A 20,781-nucleotide genomic window follows, 5' to 3' on the forward strand; every position below is an offset into this window, starting at 1 on the left:
AGGGAGTTCAGGGTTTTGTTAGTCCAGGCTGGTGGACACAGCACACCTACCTTTAAAGGTCTGCCTGTGGGCTGAGCAGTGCAGGGAAAGAGGTCAGGGATTTACTAGGAGATGACCCTTCCCCTGTCTCTCGTCCAGAGCCTGGTTGGTGTGTTATTGTTTATACTGAGTGCACGTCCGCCGTGACATTATAATCCGCCATACTGTGACTGCCATTGCTCAGCGCTTTTGTGATGGCGTCAATTGATGTACTGGTTGACCGCATGCAGGGTTTATCCCTAGAGGTTGCGGATCTGCATAGTACAGTCACACAGTGTCAGAGAATGCTGGCATCAGGGGTACTGATGATTTTTTCAGTTTCAAAGAGTCATGTAATTTGTACTTTCGATTGTGCCCTTTTTCATCAGGTAATGAGGATCAGAGGGTGGGTATCATCATGTCTTTGCTTAAAGGGGACGCGCAATCCTGGGCTTTTTCTCTGCCGCCCGGTTCCCTGGCCCTCCGGTCGGTGGAGGAATTTTTTAAAGCCCTGGGATTGATTTATGATGACCCAGATCGAGTTTTGATGGCAGAATCAAAATTACGTAACTTACTACAGGGTAAACATACTGCTGAAGTTTACTGCACAGAGTTTAGGAGGTGGGCTACTGAGTCGGGGTGGAACGACCCCGCGTTACGTAGTCAGTTTTGTAAGGGGTTATCTGAAAGGTTGAAAGATGCCCTGGCTTTTCATGAATACCCAGATACTTTGGAGAACGCAATGTCTTTGTCTTTATACGTTTGGATAGACGTATCAGAGAGAGGTGTAAGGGTCCCTCCGTGCAGGGGATTCCTCCCGCGTGTGGTTTTATTTCACCAGCTGACCAGGGTGATATTGCTTGTTACTCTGGGGTAGGGGAGGAACCCATGCAGTTAGGTCATATATCTTGCCATTCGGATAGCAGAGACTTTCGAAAAGTGCACAATCTATGTTTCTATTGCGGGAAGAGGGGTCATTTTATTTTTTCTTGTCCTTTCTTGTCCACAGGGGGAAGAGATAAAGAAAAAAAAAAAAAAAACTCCCCTCACACTTGGTAGTATGAATGGTGTGGTGGAGCAGACTGGTATGCAAGTTCCCTGCAGTTCTCGTTTTCTCCTTTCAGCTATGGTGGCACTAGAGTCTAGAAATGTGTCTGTTGATGTTTTTCTTAATTGTGGTGCTGGGGTAAATTTAATTGACTTTCTGTTTCTTCAAGGCCTGGGACTAAGTACTTGCATGTTAAAGAACGAGATTCGTGTTTTTGCAATTGATTCTTCCCCTCTTTCTCAAAGGAGCCTTACTCACATTGTTCATGGTATTCATTTAAGGGTGGGTGAGTCACATGCTGAGATTATTTCTTGTTTTGTTATGAAGGATTTGCCAGCTCCAATAGTTTTGGGGTTGCCATAGTTGTCTAGACATAACCCAATTATAGACTGGCAAGCGAGACAAATCATTGGTGAGGAGCAAGTTTTGTTCGGATAATTGTCTTGTCACATCTATTTCTGAAGTGTCCATTTCGGCCTTGCCTCAGTTTCTCTCTGATTTTTCGGATGTCTTTTCGGAGGGTGGGGCTCAGGAATTGCCCCCTCATCGTGACTATGATTGCCCAGTGAATCTCATTCCGGGGGCTAAGTTGCCTAAGTCTCGGCTTTACAACCTCTCTCAACCCGAGAGAGAGGTCATGCGAAAGTATGTCGCCGAGAGTTTGGCAAAGGGTCATATTAGACCATCCAAGTCTCCAGTGGCTGTAGGTTTGTTCTTCGTGAAGAAGAAAGATGGATCACTGAGACCGTGTTTGGATTTCCGGGAGCTGAACCGTATTACAGTCCCGGATCCATATCCCCTGCCTTTGATCTCTGATCTTTTTGATCAGATTGTTGGAGCCAAGGTGTTCTCCAAGTTGGATTTGAGAGGAGCATACAATCTGATCAGGATCAAGGAGAGGGATGAGTGGAAAACGGCCTTCAATACGCACGAGGGTCATTTTGAGAACCTGGTGATGCCCTTTGGGTTGAGGAATGCGCCAGCGGTATTTTAGCGATTCGTCAATGATATTTTTCATCACTTGGTGGGGAGGTTCGTAGTAGTCTACATAGATGACATTTTAATTTATTCTCCTGATCTGAAGACCCATCAGGATCATGTGAGACAGGTTTTGACGATCCTTCGGGAGAATAAGTTATATGCCAAATTGGAGAAATGTTTGTTTGCGGTGCAAGAGCTTCCATTCTTGGGATACATGCTTTCTGATTCCGGTTTTCGTATGGACCCTGAAAAGGTCCGGGCGGTTCTGGAGTGGGACCGACTGGAGAATCAGAAAGCTTTGATGCGATTCTTGGGGTTTACTAATTATTATAGAAAATTTATTTCGAATTATTCCACTCTAGTCAAACCTCTTACTGATATGACCAAGAAGGGCGCTGATGTCTCTGTCTGGTCGGATGAGGCATTGCAGGCCTTTTCGGCTATTAAGGAGCGTTTTATGTCTGCTCCCATTCTGGTGCAGCCGGATGTATCTCAGCCATTCGTGGTGGAGGTTGATGCATCAGAGGTGGGGGTTGGGTTGGTGCTTTCGCAGGGTCCTTCTCCTGGCAAGTGGGTCCCGTGTGCCTTCTTCTCCAGGAAGCTCTCGGTCGCCGAGAGGAATTATAATGTTGGAGATAGGGAGTTGTTGGCTATCAAGTTGGCCTTTGAGGAATGGCGTCACTGATTAGAGGGGGCGTCTCACCCAGTTACTGTGTATACAGACCATAAGAATTTGGCTTACCTGCAATCTGCCAAGCGTCTGAACCCTAGACAGGCCAGATGGTCATTGTTTTTTACCAGGTTCAATTTCGTGGTTACCTTTCGCCCAGGGGTCAAGAACGTCAAGGCAGATGCCTTGTCTCGCAGCTTCCCTGGGCGAGGTGATTCTGAAGATCCAGCGCCGATTTTGGCGGATGGGGTGGTGGTCTCCGCTCTGTACCCTGAATTGGAGATGGAGGTGTTGGGAGCTCAGGAGGAGGCTCCTGGTTCGTGTCCCCCAGGGAGGTTGTTTGTTCCTGAGGGCCTACGATACAAGGTCTTCAAGGAACATCACAATACTGTTCTCGCTGGACATCCTGGTGGTAAGTCCACCTGTGATCTGGTGTCCCGGAGGTTCTGGTGGCCAGGGTTACGTAAGAGTATTGAGAATTACGTGACAGCTTGTGAAACCTGCGCTCGGTCAAAGGTTGCTCATACTCGACTGCCTGGTTCACTTCTTCCATTGTCTATTCCATCTCGTCCTTGGACGCATTTGTCCATGGACTTTATTACGGACCTGCCGAGTTCCTCCGGGAGAACAGTGATTTTGGTGGTAGTCGACCGTTTCAGTAAGATGGCTCACTTTATACCACTAACGAGTCTGCCTAACGCTAAGACTCTTGCGCAGATTTTTGTGGATAATATTGTGAAATTGCACGGTATTCCTTCGGATGTGGTCTCTGATAGGGGCACGCAGTTTGTCTCCAGGTTTTGGAAGGCGTTCTGCTCTCGGCTTGGTATTCAACTTTCTTTCTCATCGGCTTTTCATCCACAGTCGAATGGTCAGACGGAGCGTACCAATCAAAACATTGGAGACCTACTTGAGGTGCTTTGTGGCTGAGAATCAGGAGGACTGGTCCTCATTCTTGTCCTTAGCAGAATTTGCATTGAATAACCATAGGCAGGAGTCCACGGGTAAGTCGCCATTTTTTTGGCGCATACGGTTTGCATCCTCAGTTTGGTACCTTTTCTGGGTCTGGTTCCTCCGGGATGCCAGAGGAGGAGAGATTCTCTTCTGCCTTGTCCTCTATCTGGCGGAGGATTCAAGGGAATTTGGAGAGGATGGGTGAGAGGTATAAACGAATGGCTGACAGGAGACGTGTGACTGGTCCGGACCTGTGTGTGGGTGATCTGGTGTGGCTGTCCACTAAAAATTTCAGGTTGAGAGTGCCATCTTGGAAACTGGGTCCAAGATTTGTTGGTCCGTATAAAATTTCTGCGGTGATCAATCCTGTGGCGTTTCGGCTAGATCTTCCGCAGACTTGGAGGATCCATGATGTCTTCCACAGGTCTTTACTAAAAAAATATGTTAAACCGGTGGTACCATCGCCATTGCCTCCTCCTCCTGTTCTAGTCGAGGGAAACTTGGAGTTCGAGATCTCCAGGATTCTCGACTCGAGAGTTCTGCGGAGTTCGCTCCAGTACCTGGTGCACTGGAGGGGATACGGTCCTGAGGAGAGAATGTGGGTTCCGGTGTCAGATGTCAACGCCAGCCGACTAGTGAGAGCCTTTCATAGGTCCCATCCGGATAAGGTTGGTCCAGGGTGTCCGGAGGTCACCCGTAGAAGGGGGGGTACTGTAATGCCCCACTCTGACGATGTGCGGAGGTCGGCCAGGATAGCAGCACGAGTTTAGTATTTGTTTTGGTGTCGTGCTGGATCCCCCTCTCATCAGGTGCACTGGGTGGAGTCATTAGTTTAAATGGCCTCCAGCTAAGTGCTCTGAGCGGATTATACTGATGATTTTGGTCTGGGAAGTTTGGAGGAAAGGTTGGCTGTCAGTTCCTGCTCTCAGAGATAAGTGGCATTTTTAATTTGGTTGTTTGTGTCATCTAGCCCATTCAGGTTCTGTGCGAGCAGGCTGCTCCTTTCTCCCCACTTCACCATCTCAGGGAGTTCAGGGTTTTGTTAGTCCAGGCTGGTGGACACAGCACACCTACCTTTAAGGTCTGCCTGTGGGCTGAGCAGTGCAGGGAAAGAGGTCAGGGATTTACTAAGAGGTGACCCTTTCCCCTGTCTCTCGTCCAGAGCCTGGTTGGTGTGTTATTGTTTATACTGAGTGCACGTCCGCCGTGACAGTCTCAACAGAAATCGAGACTCATCAGACCAGGCAACATTTTTCCAGTCTTCAACAGTCCAATTTTGGTGAGCTCGTGCAAATTGTAGCGTCTTTCTCCTATTTGTAGTGTAGATGAGTGGTACCCGGTGGGGTCTTCTGCTGTTGTAGCCCATCCGCCTCAAGGTTGTGCGTGTTGTGGCTTCACAAATGCTTTGCTGCATACCTCGGTTGTAACGAGTGGTTATTTCAGTCAACGTTGCTCTTCTATCAGCTTGAATCAGTCGGCCCATTCTCCTCTGACCTCTAGCATCCACAAGGCATTTTTGCCCACAGGACTGCTGCATACTGGATGTTTTCCCTTTTCACACCATTCTTTGTAAACCCTAGAAATGGTTGTGCGTGAAAATCCCAGTAACTGAGCAGATTGTGAAATACTCAGACCGGCCCGTCTGGCACCAACAACCATGCCACGCTCAAAATTGCTTAAATCACCTTTCTTTCCCATTCTGACATTCAGTTTGGAGTTCAGGAGATTGTCTTGACCAGGACCACCCCCCTAAATGCATTGAAGCAACTGCCATGTGATTGTTTGACTAGGTAATTGCATTAATGAGAAATAGAACAGGTGTTCCTAATAATTCTTTATGTGAGTGTATTTGACACAGTGATGCATTTTATTTGAAAAGTAATATTTGATCTGTACATTTAATACTCGTGTACATTTGTAACGAATGCTTCTTTTTATATGTCACTGTAGAAGCATTAACAATAAAAATGTTTTTAAAACTAAATTGAATTTTAGCTGAATCTGTGAATATAACGCTGAAAAAAACTGACAGAAGACAGAACCTAAAAATGTAACATAAAATTGTATCATCCAGTGAAGGAGCAGAATCTTAGAGACCTCTCTGCTTTGCTTAGTGGTCACTACTTACCTGGGCGGTTATCTGTAGGAATGTCCTCTATGCTCTGCTCATCACCCCTCACATATGTCTCTGTAGGATTAATATTGTTCAGATCTTCACCCGTATTCACAAGCTGTGAAAGAAATATTGTAGAAGTCATCAGACGGTTGGAGAAGTCGTGTGGAAGGTTTTATATGACCTGAAAAGATCAGTAATTAGAATGATGACCAAAAACGCCCGGACAGCAGGAGTTATCTGACCCAAATATCTGCAGGTCTCCTGTATAAATCCAATCTGATTGCTTCATTATTCCAACCAGTTTGCAATGCAGGGAGAGTAGTCCTTATATTCCATCCCTAACATTACATTGTGTGTATATAACATTACATTGTTTGTGCACTTGTTGCCCTTGCTGGCTGCCCCAGGGCTGTGAAGCCGGTAAGCCAAAGTTCTTTCGATCCGTGGCTTATTTACCTCCTAGGAATGGGCATAATCATCTGCTCTGCTGCAGCCAATGACTGGAAGCAGGTGACCATGCCTGTGCCGACGAGGAAGCAAACAACATTTACTGAAAGATAAAATAATGGAGCCATCATGCATAACCGGTGCTAAAGGTAGCAGGTACATATGACTCTTTCCATAGTAGAGGCTGCGGGCACATGTGAAAAGTTCCTTATTCCTGAACAAACCCCTTTAATGCTGTCTTCCTGTTCTATCTACCAGTTTTGGGATGACTGCAGGCATGAAGATTCTGTACCTAGTATAAGGGAGAGAACACAGGAGAGGTGAAAACTGATTATCTATCACCACTAGAACACCCTACTTATCACTGTCTATAGTATAAAGGACACAGTGGCTTAACTAGAGTTCTAAGGGCCCCAGGGCAAACTTTGGATAGGGCCCCCACCCTACCCATAATACGTTTGAATGGATTATAATACACTGCCGCTGATCACTGCACAAACTCGCAGCGTCTAAACCCCGATAGCTATAGAGCCCCTGTAAGGCCCCCTAGAGTGTCTTAGTAGTTATAATGTCCCCTTATAGTGGAACCAGCAATAATAATGCCCTGGTTGTGTTACCAGTATTAAAAATACCTCTGACAGTGCCTTCAGTAATAGTAATGCCCCCCATAATTCCCCCAGTCCACAATCCCACCCTCTTTGTCCTCAAGAATAATTTAGCCCTTTTTCATGAGGCAGGGGAAACTGTGGCCAACTACTACTACTCCTGGCCAGTACTAATACCACTGCTACCACCCACATTGTAACTCTGGGAGGACGAGGCATGGGTCTTTCGTTTTGTACTCGTACTTGTTTTATTATGAGACCTATAAATGCAAAGTCATGGGTTTGGTACAGACAGATTATTAAACGGTACAAGCAAACTTGCAAGTGGGTTTTCTGTAATTTTAACACAGAGGCACAATTATAGAGCAACTAAGCTTTTTTCACTCAGATGGACTGTGTAAGGGCATAGTTATAACTTTTCTTTTTTTACAGCTTTTCTTTTTCAAAACCTCAAGTTGCTACATAAGCTTATTGCCAGCACAGCACCCCAAAGAGCATTCTGCTGCTATGCTGAGCAATTGCACATTATTGGAAGGGCCATATATTAATGTTAACTTACTAATGTAATTCATTCACCGGTTCTGTTCTCTTCCCTGCGTAAATTCTACACAAAGATCATGTGGTCCAGTCCCTAAACTTGTCATCCATTGCCCGTGCCCAAATACATTTTGTCTCCATTGCCAAGGACTCTGTAGACAATTTTTAAACTAAACTAGTGTTGGTGGCTCTACCGTGGAGCGCTCGTCCCCGCTATGGTCACATGTTTCCAGTTCCATGCGGTCACATGGTATAGATACAGTTGAAGCAGTCCAGGTATACCATGTGACCGTAGCGGGGACGAGCGCTCCACAGTAGAGGGGATCTTGACAAAAACTGAATAAGAGGATTGATAACCCAAAAATAGTCCCTGTCACTCTTATTGAGATAAAACATAACTTTTACTATTTATGCTAAAAGGAAATACAAGTGTGATCCAGTAAACTATGGGGGTCCCGCTGTCACTATTATGTTATGGTGTACAGATCACGTCTATCACCTGATAGGATATTGGAGTGAGGTGTTGGCTCAAAGTGCACATGAAATTCTGGTGGGGGGTTGAGCCACAAGTAATTTAGGGTGAATCTATAGGTAAAAACACAGAAATATAGTGGCAATACTGGAGGAGCTGCTCAACCCCTAACACTGTAGCGTGTTTTTCATTGGGGGAGCGGCCCCACCGCATGTGGACCGCAGCAAACGACTATCCCCAGCAAAAAATGCATACGGTGGAGGATGTCGGCGCGGTCCACATGCACCACAAGGGCATCCTACACAAAACGGAGCATTGTGCGGATGTAAATACAATAATTTCTGTGATTTATATGAATCTATAGGTATCTAGATTACCCAATATGTCCCAGGTCCAGTGGTCTCTGTGTGGTCTGGCTGCAGGCTACCTATTGTATTATTTCAAAATAGCAGAGGAGCACTCGATTTTGTGAATACTCACTTTAGTGAGCAGTCATACATAGGTGTGGAGAGTGTCCACTCCTGAGGTCTCCCCTTACTCCTTTCTCACACCACTAAGCGGGGGAAGGACAGAGGAGAAGTAGGTACGTTCAGATCACACATACACACTCCTATCAGAAGCTAGGTGTGGAGAGAGATCTCCTCCACTGCTGGGGTCTCCCCTTGCTCTTTTCCTACACCCCTAAGCAGACGAATTTTTGCTAAATTCTTACTGAATCCGACTAGTAATCATTTCAGGGATTTATCGTTTAAATATGTGCTTTCCCAGTTTATTAGATAATGTACGTAGGAATGATATCTTCAGCAGCATGATATGTTTAGGGACTTACAGAAGACTTTTATCTTGATACCGCTGCAGCCAATCACTGGCCACAGTGGAGATCTGCTCCCCTTGCATCACATGACCATTTAACATAATGCAAGGGAAGCAGTGATCAGTTATTGGCTTTAACGGCGTCAAACAGGAAGTTTTAATGAAGGGACTCAAGACAAGCAACGCAAGCTGGGGAGCAAACAAGCCGGGTCCCAGCACTGGGGATCAGGTAAGTATGAGTGTATATAAACCTTTAAAAGGAGTTAATTTTTTTTAAGGGGGTTTCAAACCAGTATTCTATATGCGACACAGAATGGGTTAAAATAAACTTTTCCCACTGCACTCCTTAAAAGGCCAATCAACTGAGAGTGACCACAGGACCAGCGTGACAGTGGGCTGGGGACACAGCTTTTTTTTTTTACATTTAGAAAAAAATATAATAAAGCAGATTTAAAAAAATTATAATACTTCAAGAGCTTTACTCTTTATTCTCAACACCTCTGCTTGCCTGTCAGTGATCGAAAACCTTTCTTTGCTCTCAGAGGGAGGAAAGATTGCCCATATTCTAGAGCTGCTAGCTGTGTAAGGCTGGGTTCACACGAGCGGATGCCGTGCGTGACATCCGCTCCGTGAATGACAGCCAAGACCCGATGCAGACTGCAGAGGCACGGAGCATTAACATGACTGATAATGCTCAGTGCCTCTCTGTGATCTCTTTACTACGAAATCACAGTGATGTCATAGTAACGAGGTCACAGAGAGGCACGGAGCATTATCAGTCATGTTAATGCTCCGTGCCTCTGCAGTCTGCATCGGGTCTTGGCACTCTATCACGGAGCGGATGTCACCCACGGCATTCGCTCGTGTGAACCCAGCCTAACTGTGGCTAGACATTCAGTCTGTGAATGTTACCTTAAACGTTTCTGAGACGGTCTGACCAACTCTCACCGTCACGGGTTCCCCTTTATTCAGCCGGACCGCAATTAAGCCACACAGGCAGACTAGTATAACCCCCACACATGAGCCGAGGGCTTAATGCTGGGTACAACAAGTGGTAGGCAATTGAGAGTGCCGTATTTGTGTGAGGAGGAGGCGGGGCGTGCACTATTTAAACCTGGCCCTCCTGCCCCCACTTGTCGGTTTGAACACTTTCAAATCGGCTTGTGGGTTGGTGCCAGAGAAGTGCGTGCGTCACTGGAGGATCGGGCGATCGGTTGCGTCGGGCTCGTCGCTACGGGACTAGGTAGGCAGGGTGGTCGCACACCCGTCTTACAAATGTATTAACATGTGGGGGCTGCCGAGCGTGCTGCCGGTCCCCAGCCGCGCTGGCGACTACTGCATAAACATGTGGCGCTCCCGATCGCTTCCGGCACCCCCAGTGACATGTCCCGTTTTTTCCATGTGTATACTCGTGCTGACTTACACACTCCCGCTCTAGGCACCCCCATACAGGCACCCCGTCCCGCTCCAGGGCCGGCGCCAAGCACCCCCGCTCCCACACACAGTGTCCCCCAGGCGGGCACCCCTCACCTGTGGCGCAGCAGCGTCCGATCACGCCGGCCGTCGGCTCCACAGCACAGCTCACTGACTTGCTGCACTCCAGCAGCTCCTGGCTTGTCAGTGGGCGACACCTACAGGCCCACACTGGTATTGCAGTCCAAGCACAGGCATCACTTGCTCAGGCAGTGGCTAGGTAACAGGGCAGGGGAAAAAGGAAAAAAAAAAAAAAAAAGGGTGTGTTTAATATAGTTGGAAGATGTGTTGAAGTGCAAATACATGGTGGGCTTCAAGGAGGGGGGGGGGGGCTGGCCACTGCACTTGCGCACGCAGCCGGGCCGCCCGTAAGGCCGTACGATGAGGCAGGAGGTTGGTTAAAGCGCAGTCGCCATAGTCCGGTGGTTAGATAGGGAGCGCCGGCATGAGTGAAGGGTCACCCAGCCAGCATGCGCTCACCCACATGTCTGTCCTTGTTTATCCAGGTCCACAGGTGGTTGGCTATACTTACGACACTGTGGGGTTTGTGGCTGTCATGGCCGCCAGGTGAGTCAGGGGTGGGGCATGCATGGGCGGAACCCCTCTTTTCTCCTACGTAGGCTTGGGGGTCGGGGGATGGTGGACTACTATGTCCAGCCGCTGGCGCATCTATAACAGGGGGGCGCCTACAGTCGTGGCCTTTGGGGGGGGGGGAGAAAAATAAAAAATAAAAAAATAAAAAAAATTAAAATAATTTTGTACAGAGAGGAATGTTGCTTTGCCAGGTCTGTCACGACTACAGACTCCTCATAAAGCCCTGCCACGACTGCAGGCATCAGTCTGTCACGTCTACAGACCCGCTCTAAAGCCCTGCCACGACTGCAGGCATCAGTCTGTCACGACTACAGACACGTTATAAAGTCCTGCCACGACTGCAGGCATCAGTCTGTCACGACTACAGACCCGTTATAAAACCCTGCCACGACTGCAGGCATCAGTCTGTCACGACTACAGACACGTTATAAAGTCCTGCCACGACTGCAGGCATCAGTCTGTCACGACTACAGACCCGCTCTAAAGCCCTGCCACGACTGCAGGCAAAAATCCGTTACGACTACAGACTCATTATCAAGGCCGGCCACTACGGCACGCAGTAACCTCACGACGGCATACCCGTCAGCTATACTACCACGGCAGTAGGAGGGATTCCGGTACCGCTACTACGATGCAGGGACCCCTCGGGGCTGCAGGTGCGAGGCGGTCACAACCACGGACTCGGCCGCACTCCCGTTGACCACAGGCACGGGGGGGGGGATAGCTGCGGGAGGTGGCGCCACGGCCACATACGCAGCCCAGACACTTCCTGGGTATGCAACTTCACGGTCACAGGCTAGGCCAGCCAGGCCTCAGTCTTCCAGCGGGTCCCAGTCACGCCACGAAAAAAATAAAAAAAATTATATATATATATATATATATATATATATATATATATATATATGTATTAAGGCAGATTGCCTGGATTTGTGGGAGGGGCTGAGGTCCGCCTCCAGCCTATTTAGGGCACTCCCCTTACCTGGCTCCTGCATCATTGAGGTCTGAGCTTTTGAGAGAGGAGGTCGCGTGTGGAGTGTCTGGAGAGTTGCCTGCGAGTCGCTGAATTTCTGGGAGTTTTTCGTTGCCATCAGTTCTGGATTTGGAGCATTTCGGTTCTATTTTTCCAGCTTTACTCAGGTTCACTGTGGGTCACGTTTGCCCGTTAAACTGCGAGTCATCTATACGGTACAGCCGGGGCCTCACGGTTGCCCCTGTACCGGTTCAATTCATTTCACCAAACGCTGCACCAATGTCACTGTTTTCTCGTACAAGTCACCAGTATTTCATTTCTGTCACGCCTTGTTCATGCACAAATTTGTCTACACCGTACCACTATTCCGGTCAGCACCCCTGCGGCAGGCATGCAGTCGTTCCTGGGCAATCCCCATTTCTGTTCATTTCATTTCACCAAACGCTGCACTAATGTCACAGCTTTCTCGCCCAGGTCACCAGCATTCATTTCTGTCATGTCTCGTTCATACATAAATTTATCTACACCGTATCACCACTCCGGTCAACACCCCTGCGCCATGCAGGCAGTGGTTTCCGAGTCATCCATACGGTACAGCCAGGGCCTCACGGTTGCCCCCTGTACCGGTTCATTCATTTCATCATACGCTGCACCAATGTCACGGTTTTCTCATACAAGTCACCAGTTTTCATTTCTGTCATGCCTTGTTCATGCGCAATTTGTCCACACCGTACTACGATTCCGGTCAACACCTCTGCAACATGCGGCAATGGTTTCTGGCCTAATCCGCCATTTCTGTTTCATTTCATTCATGGACGCTGCGCTAATATCACGGATTTCTCACAGTCACCAGCATCTCCTTTTGTCATGTCTTGTTCAAGCAATCCCACAGAAACAACACTGCGGTCAGCACCCCTGTGGTTCCAGGCTCGTTCCCCATTTCTTTTTCAGTCCATATCACCCCACAATCACCCACATTCATGCCCCCCCCCCCCCCCCCCCCCCCCGCCCTTCTCATGTTCATGTGCACGGCTGCAGGAGCACAAATGCGTATGAGTCATTCATACGGTACAGCAGGGCCTCACGGTTGCCCCTGTACCGGTTCATTTCATTTCATCAATGCGCACCAATATCACAGGTTTCATACAAGTCACCAGCATTCATTTCTGTCACACCTGTTTCATGCGTATTTATTCACAAACCGCACCACCATTCCGGTCAACAGCTCTGGCAGCATGCGGCCAATGGTTCCTGGATTAAATCCCCCTTTTCTGTTGTTCTTTTCACACACTGCACCCATGTCACGGCTTCTCGCAGCAATCAACGGCAGCTCATTGCTCATGCCTATTCTGGCGTCTCCCCACAGGACCGTCACTCCGGTCAGCTCCCTGATGGTTCCAGCCCCATTCCCCATTTCTGGTTTATTTCAGTTCACCACTCAACATCCAACATTCATTCAAGCCAGCCCAGGTTATTGTTCCTGGGTTTTCCTCCCATTCCAGTTCAACAAACCACCCTGCACTCACTTACATTCATGCCCCCCCCCCCCCCCCCCCCCCCCGTTTCATGTCACAGCAGGGCCAAAAAATCACACACTTGCTCACATGACCTTGCGCAGCTGAAAAGGCCACACTGCTCACACCCTCCCTCATGGTCAGCACCGCCGGGCACGCACGCTGCTTCAAGGCGACCCCCCCCCCCCCGCTGCCTCCGGTCCCATTCCGCCGCTCCTCCTGCCGTGCTGCCGATGGCGGCCGGCCGCGTCTCTGCGTTTGGTCTGCGCACGCGCGGCCGGGGTACTGCGCATGCGCGGCGGTGCCGTCGGCGCGTGCGCGGTGTCCCGGCGGCCATCCGCCGTTGTGGCTGGTGCAGGGTGCCGCCGCCGGGTCTGTCCGACCTCCTGACTGGCCGGCGGAGCCCTGGGCCAGTAGTTCAGCGTCATGCCCCCACCCACACAGGCTGCACAGTCCAGGGGGCATCCAGCCTGTTTTGCCTTGCACACAAACCCTCCTTGTTAAAACACCCCACCGCCATCAGGTCAAACAGCCCCCACACATAAACATAAACCCACCACTTTGCCCCAGGGTCAAAAAAAATAAAAAATAAAAAAAAATATATATATATATAAAGGGAAACCCGCCATATAGTCCATGGCCATACGTTCCACCATAAAAAAAAAAAAAAAACGGGAAATCCATACAGGCCGCACGATCACACGCTCCGCCACGTAATAAATCACAGGCCTCATTTCGCACATCACAGGCGCTGCATTATTGCATATTCACATTATGATCCTCTCGGGTCATGCTAATGTTTATACCACAGTCCACTCTCGTCATACTACTTTCTGTTACCAGGTACGTACACCTGCTCTTAAACGATTTTCTCCTTACATTTCGGATGGTCCCGTTACTAATAAAAAAAAATAAAAAAAAAACTGGGGGGAGGAGTTATCGTCTGGTTACTAATAAAGGAAAAATAAAAAAAACGAATTAAAGGACACAGACCAATACGTTCCATTGGATTGCAAAACGCACATTTCCACTTGTGCATGGCCAGGCGCCACGCGCTGGTCTCTTCTCACACCAGGCGCAAGCTATCATTTCATGAACAACCGTCATGATCCTCCGGGTCATGCATATGTACCATGTACGTTGTCACATTTCATCACACTATTTTATGTCTCCCCTCCCCCTTTTTCAGGCGGTCAACCTATATTGTATTTTGCACTACCGTGTATCCGGAGAATTTTTATTTTATTTTTTTTCTTACCACCAGGTACGTTCACCTGCTCATTTAACAAAAGTCTTCCTTACATTTCGAATGATCCCGTTAGGGTCAGCGTGCTGGCTTTAGGGGCACCATCATCCCACTAGGTTACCCCCTTCTTGGCTTCGCCAGCAGTTAGTGGTCCCGCGAGGCCGACACCCCGCCTCAAACGTACAGAGGCACCCGCCCAACGCGCCACCTCGTTAGTAAGCCGCCTCGCGTGTTGCATAGAGAGGGCCTCACCTGTCACTCCCTTCCCCTAGTCCTGTCTTACAGTCACCGAGAGGCCAACGCTCCTGCCACTACCACAAGTGGCCTCATTAACCCCTCGCGCCAAATCATAGGTAGAGCCTCTCAAGCCGCTTGGCAATTAGCAGGGCCTCATCTGTCACCATGCAAGTATAATTTTTTCGCCATCCGGCCTAGCTAGCCAGCACGATCCTGTGTTTCCCCAAGCTAATCAACTGTTTTGTTTTACTATGTCTCTGGAAGGGAAAGAGAACTTCTCCCTACCTGGCACCCCTGCTAGATCCGTCACTGCTACCCAGGGAGACGGTCTAGCCAGTCCAGCACCCATCAGATCCTGGGCAATCCCGCGCATAACGATTGAGTCAAGGTGACGGCATGTTCCCTTGCCCGCCACGGCGAGGGAAGCAGAGCTTTTCCGGCTGCTGCGCACGCCAATCGATAACAGGGAGGCAGGGGAGGACCTAGCCAGTCCAGCACAGGGGATATACATACCATGCTGTCCTCCCTAAATGTCATCCATGTCTAAAGTCAACGCCAGGTTGGAGAGGCTGGAATCGGTCACTGCGACCCTCTCCTTGGCGGGGCCACCACCGGCAGCGTCACCGGCCGGATTGCCAGTGATCACGTCGACCGTTAGCCTGGAGGACCAAGAAGTCAGCCCGACGCACATAATACCGGAGGAGGAACCGGGGGTACCCATCGCCACCAAGAAGACAGAAGGGCCAGACACGGTCATCACCTTTCCTGGGTACCCAGTTGGATTCAGCCAGTTTGCCATCCAGGAAGATCCAGGACATTCTCGCCCACATAGGCAACTACCTTCAACTCCGCACCGGCAACCGCAAAGAACTGCAGTCCCTGCTGGGCTCCCTGATCTTTGCCATGCGCATCCACCTCAGTGTCGCTCATTTATATCACGGCTCCTGCACCTCTCCCCTTTTCCTACACGACTCGCACAGGTTGTCCCTGGATGCCCACGCTGCAGGCAGGTCTGGGCATGTGGGGGAGATTTCTGTCCACCTGGAATGGCGGGAGCTTGTTTCTCCCTCAGCCGTCGGACTCTTCCCCCTCTATCTGGTCAGATGCGGCATCTACCACAGGCTTCGCGGCCATTTTTGGGAACGATTGGCTGTGGGGCAGCTGGCCTCCTGCGGTCCGGGGTTTGGAAGGATTCTCCACTGCCTCAGCGCTTTTCAAGATCTACCCCATCGTGGCGGCGGCCGTAGCATGGGGTCATTCATGGGCAACATGTCGGTCCGGTGCTATTCAGACAACCATACGACCTGCCAGTTCATCAACAGGATTGTTCCAAATCTCTCACAATCGTGAGGTTTCTGCGGAGACTTCCTTGGTTGGCCGCTTGCAATATTTTCTTCTTGCATTGTTTCCATGTCCCGGGGGTGGGCAATACGGCAGCTGACAGTCTGTCTCGCGTCAAATTTCAGGCATTTCATCAAGCTCTCCCATCAGCGTTACCCACGGCCTCCATCACTCCATCATTTCAAACAGCTCATTCTGGATTAGAAGGCATCATGCGGCATAGCCAGTCTTTGTCCCGCTTAGCACTATCAGACGATACACATAGAACATACGACAGAGCGTTCACACTATTCAACAGGTCCTGTTGGAACACAACATCACGCACCCCTTTTTGTCATGACGTCTCTTCCGGGTTTGGCTTCTTTTTGCCACCTCAAACTCATGTCATACAACACCATCAAACCATATCTCACTGGCATTTCAACATCATATGCTAATCATACACCCCAATAACATCAGCTTCATGTCCTCGCACCAGATCAAATCCATACTCAGAAGTATTCAGGAAACGGAACCCGCACGTCCAGCCCAGAGGCTACCCATAATCAATCATATTTTCAAAGCATTATCCGACTTACTGGACGCCACGCCTCTGGAAACAGATACCAACTCCATCATCAATACGGCATTTACTTGACCTTCTACGGATTCCTGAGTTCCGGGAAATTCATTACAGCCTCCACGACCCGAACCTCACCTTGTCTTCTTGTCTCCCACTTGTCAAAACACATGGGTCACTACATCCTGTCCTTACCTCACTCCAAGAATAGTCAGCACTTTCATATTACCCCACGCACAACAGATGGTGTCCAGTCAGGGTCCTGGTCCTGGATGCTCACAATCAGCGTCACAAGTTCTACCCTCTCAACCGCTACTTCAACTACATGGTTCGGTACTCACCACCACCACCTTCATGACCCATGTCGGGTCATCCCTCACACAACTAGGCCTCAACGCAGCCAACTACTCAGGGCACTCCTTTCGCATTGGAGCCACGTCCACGGCCTCCAGTGCCAACATCCTCACTCATGGCATCAGGGGATTGGGGCGCTGGGAGTCATCCGCTTACGCGCAATACATTCCCCAATCCAACACAAGAGTTTAAGAGTGGCTTTCCAAAACATGTCGGGTTAAGCTATTGATACATCAATTGGCTACAATAAACTGGTTTATTTCCATTTTTGCCCTCTTCTTTCTCAGGCCTACCTCATCCTCGGTTTCGGCACACCACAACCGACTGCACTCATTCCCTGCTTTCCCAGGGCTCTTCACTGTACTACCGTAAGCCCCTTACACAAGTATTAAGGCAGATTGCCTGGATTTGTGGGAGGGGCTGAGGTCCGCCTCCAGCCTATTTAGGGCACTCCCCTTACCTGGCTCCTGCATCATTGAGGTCTGAGCTTTTGACCCTCCCACCACTCCACTCATTTACAACTCATTTCTTCCATATCTTTTCCTTGGGTAGGCCCTCTTCTTTCTCAGGCCTACCTCATCCTCGGTTTCGGCACACCACAACCGACTGCACTCATTCCCTGCTTTCCCAGGGCTCTTCACTGTACTACCGTAAGCCCCTTACACAAATATATATATATATATATATATATATATATATATATATATATATATATATACACATATACAGTCGGGCAGTAAACAGCGAAGCCGCGTATCCCGGCTACGGTCACAAATACTACGATACTCGGACCTGCTCATTGACTACGGACTTCAGAAGAATCCCTGCCCGACCAGGCGGCAGACCTGGCAGCGCTTCTGGTCACGACCGTGGGCGCCGTCGGCCCTTGGCCACAGACACTAGGTCCCCCCCCCTTCCCCCCCCCGGGGGCAGAGCCGGTCGGGACCGGCCAGTAGGTAGCGATTAGCATTGATGTGGTTACTTGAGTTTGAATTTCTTTTAGTAGGGAGATGTCTCAGGAGCTTCTTCCGGAGGGTTCCTTATCTTCTCGGGACAGCGGGGAGCAGCAGTCCGCGAGATCGGCGGAGTTGCCGATAAGGTTGTGGACCGTCCCTAGGCTGACGGCAGAATTATCAAGAAGGGGGATACCGTTCCCGGCCGCCGCGAGGAAGGCGGAACTTCACCACCTTCTGACTTCACAACCCGCGGCTCCTAGCCGAGATGAGGGGTCCCTCAGTGCCATTCTGACTTCACTAACGGAGCTCCATGCTGCGGTCAACACCATGGGTACAGCGGTGTCGGATATGCAGGCTAGGCTGGAGACTGTCGAGGGCCAGCCTGCAGCGTTCAACACAGTGTTGCAGACAGGGTCTGTCGCCAGCTCATCAGCATCCGCAGTGCCGGGTGGGTCCAGCCTTTCCGCAACCATAGCTCCTTCCCATTTTGTTCCTCCCAATATCCGGCAGGATATTCTGGAAGGGAAAGACATTAATTTAGCGTCCCTGCTCGTGCCGGCACACGAAGCCCCGGACAATAAGACCATTTCCTGCGGAGAGGTCTCTGTTGTGCTCAAGTCTAGGGACGCAAGGCTCAACAGGAAACTCAATGTTGCCGAATTTGTGTTGGCATTCAGCCTTTACCGAGATGTGGTGTGCTCTGCTAGCCCCCTTAGGAGGGAGGAGCTTGACCTTTATTTATTCAAGGTCGTCGATCTAGGGTATAAATATGGAGGCACCGCCTTCTATGAGTACCACCGCTCCTTCTCGGCAAAGGCTGCGGCCACACTCGCTCAGTGCAAACATGTCGTAGACTGGTCTCGGATGGATACCGAGTTATTTTGCCGCCACTTTGCGGGCCTCAAAGCCCCGGCTTGCGCTGGTTGCGGTTCCTACGCCCACACGGCCGGATGGTGCTCGGAGAGCGGCAGCACAGCCGCGCCTTCCGTGTCAGGCGTTCTCCCCATCCAGCCGGCGGGCAGGGCTTCCGCGTCCAATGACAAGTTGGGGCGCCCGGTGAAATACCTCGGTAAGTCACCTTTATGCAATAATTTCAATTATGCCATATGCCACTACAATCAATGCAGGTTGTTGCACTTATGTACCCAGTGTTTCAGGGCTCACCCCCGCGTCGCTTGCACGCAAAAAGGGGGGAATCACGCATGACTAAGCGTGGTTAATGTGGATCTCCTCGCCTGTTTCTTAGCCGGTCATCCAGATTCAGCTTGGGTACTATACGTGCTCAACGGTCTGCGGTACGGCTTCCACACAGGCTTGCTGGCTCTTCCGCAAGCCCCGCACGAGTGCGGGAACTTGGCATCGGCTATCCGAGATCCCGAGACGGTCACCCAATTAATCCAAATCGAGCTGGATAAGGCTTATGTGATTGGCCCAGTTCGGCAGCCTCCGTTTGATTGCTGGAGGGTTAACCCGGTCGGGGTGGTGACAGGCAAATTTTCCAATAAAAAAAGATTGGTGTACGATTTGTCGGCCCCACATTCCTTATCAGTCCCCAGTCTGAATTCTCTGATCCCCTCGGAAGAATTCTCCATGAGGTACACCTCTATTGATGAGGCGATTGAGGTCATACTCAAGTTCGGGAGAGGGGCCTGGTTATCCAAGGCGGATATCACAGACGCCTTTAAACTGCTCCCCATCCAACCGGAACTCTGGCAGTGGCATGGGATAAAGTGGCAAGGGCTGTACTACTTTGCCAGCAAACTGACCTTTGGGTCCAAGTCAAGTCCATGGCTCTTTGATCAGTTGGCTAGCGCGTTGCATTGGGTCTTATCAGACGTCTTCAGGGTCAGCCATGTCACGCATTACCTGGATGACTTCCTTCTGGTCGAGCCCTCGACACGGCAGCCTCAGGACCTACAGCGCTTGCAGACAGTATTCTCAGACCTAAATGTGCCAATAGCTGCTCACAAAGTAGAAGGCCCCGACACCACCATCACCTTTTTAGGGATACGTTTAGACACAGTACGCATGCAGGCGAGTCTCCCACCTGATAAATTAGATAGGATTAGGCAGGCTGTGCATAGGTGGGCTCAAGTGAGAGTAGCTTCCAGAGCGGACCTGCAATCCCTGTTAGGCATGCTCAATTTTGCCATGCGCATCATTCCCCAAGGCAGGTCCTTCATCTCTAGGCTTTTGGCGCTGCTCCCACAGGCCCGCGCACAGAACGAGATGGTACGGTTAGGTCCAGAGGCCATGGCCGACCTGATGATGTGGGACAGGTTTTTGACACACTGGAATGGCGTGTCACTATTCATTCCGGTAGTCTCGAACCAGTCTCCACACTGATGCCTCATCGTCAGTCGGCTTTGCCGCGCTGCACGGCAACCACTGGTTCGCTGGTCCTTGGCCGCCGGAGGTCGCATCCATTCCAAGTTTCTCTTCATGTTCCGCCTTGTTTGAGGTATATCCCTTAGTGGGGGCAGCAGTGGCATGGGGCGAGCAGTGGAGGAACTGCACGGTACTATTTCTCACGGACAATACGGCAGTGGTGGACATCGTCATGAAGGGCAGGTCTAGTTCCAAACTGGTCATGTCATTCGTGAGGAGATTCGTCTGGTTGTCTCTGACGCATAATTTTCGTTTCGTATGCAGGCATATCAGTGGAGAACGCAATGTCGCTGCAGACGCCTTATCTCGCCTTAATTTTCCACTTTTCTTTCAGGTTTGTCCAGGGGCAGATCTCTCGCCGACACCAATTCCACACCAGGCCCAGCTGCGCTTGGATTAGTCTCGCATCTCACCGTAGCTAAGACACTGATGGCTAAGTCCTTGTCCCACAATACCCTGAGGGTATATAAGACAGCGTGGCGCCTGTT

General features: G+C 50.0%; 2 protein-coding genes and 1 pseudogene across 2 annotated transcripts in view; 1 reads left to right on the plus strand and 2 right to left on the minus strand.

Moving 5' to 3' along the window:
- The window catches only part of LOC121004243, a 37,062-nt pseudogene extending 24,495 nt beyond the window's left edge, over window positions 1-12,567 (minus strand).
- The window catches only part of LOC121003516 (zinc finger protein 208-like), a 2,651,670-nt gene that overhangs the window by 1,173,703 nt on the left and 1,457,186 nt on the right, over window positions 1-20,781 (minus strand). The window lies entirely within an intron of this gene.
- The window catches only part of LOC121003540 (oocyte zinc finger protein XlCOF22-like), a 933,287-nt gene that overhangs the window by 269,856 nt on the left and 642,650 nt on the right, over window positions 1-20,781 (plus strand). The gene's annotated exons all lie outside the window — the stretch shown is intronic.

Source organism: Bufo bufo, chromosome 6, assembly GCF_905171765.1.
Source record: "Bufo bufo chromosome 6, aBufBuf1.1, whole genome shotgun sequence".
Lineage (NCBI taxonomy): Eukaryota > Metazoa > Chordata > Amphibia > Anura > Bufonidae > Bufo > Bufo bufo.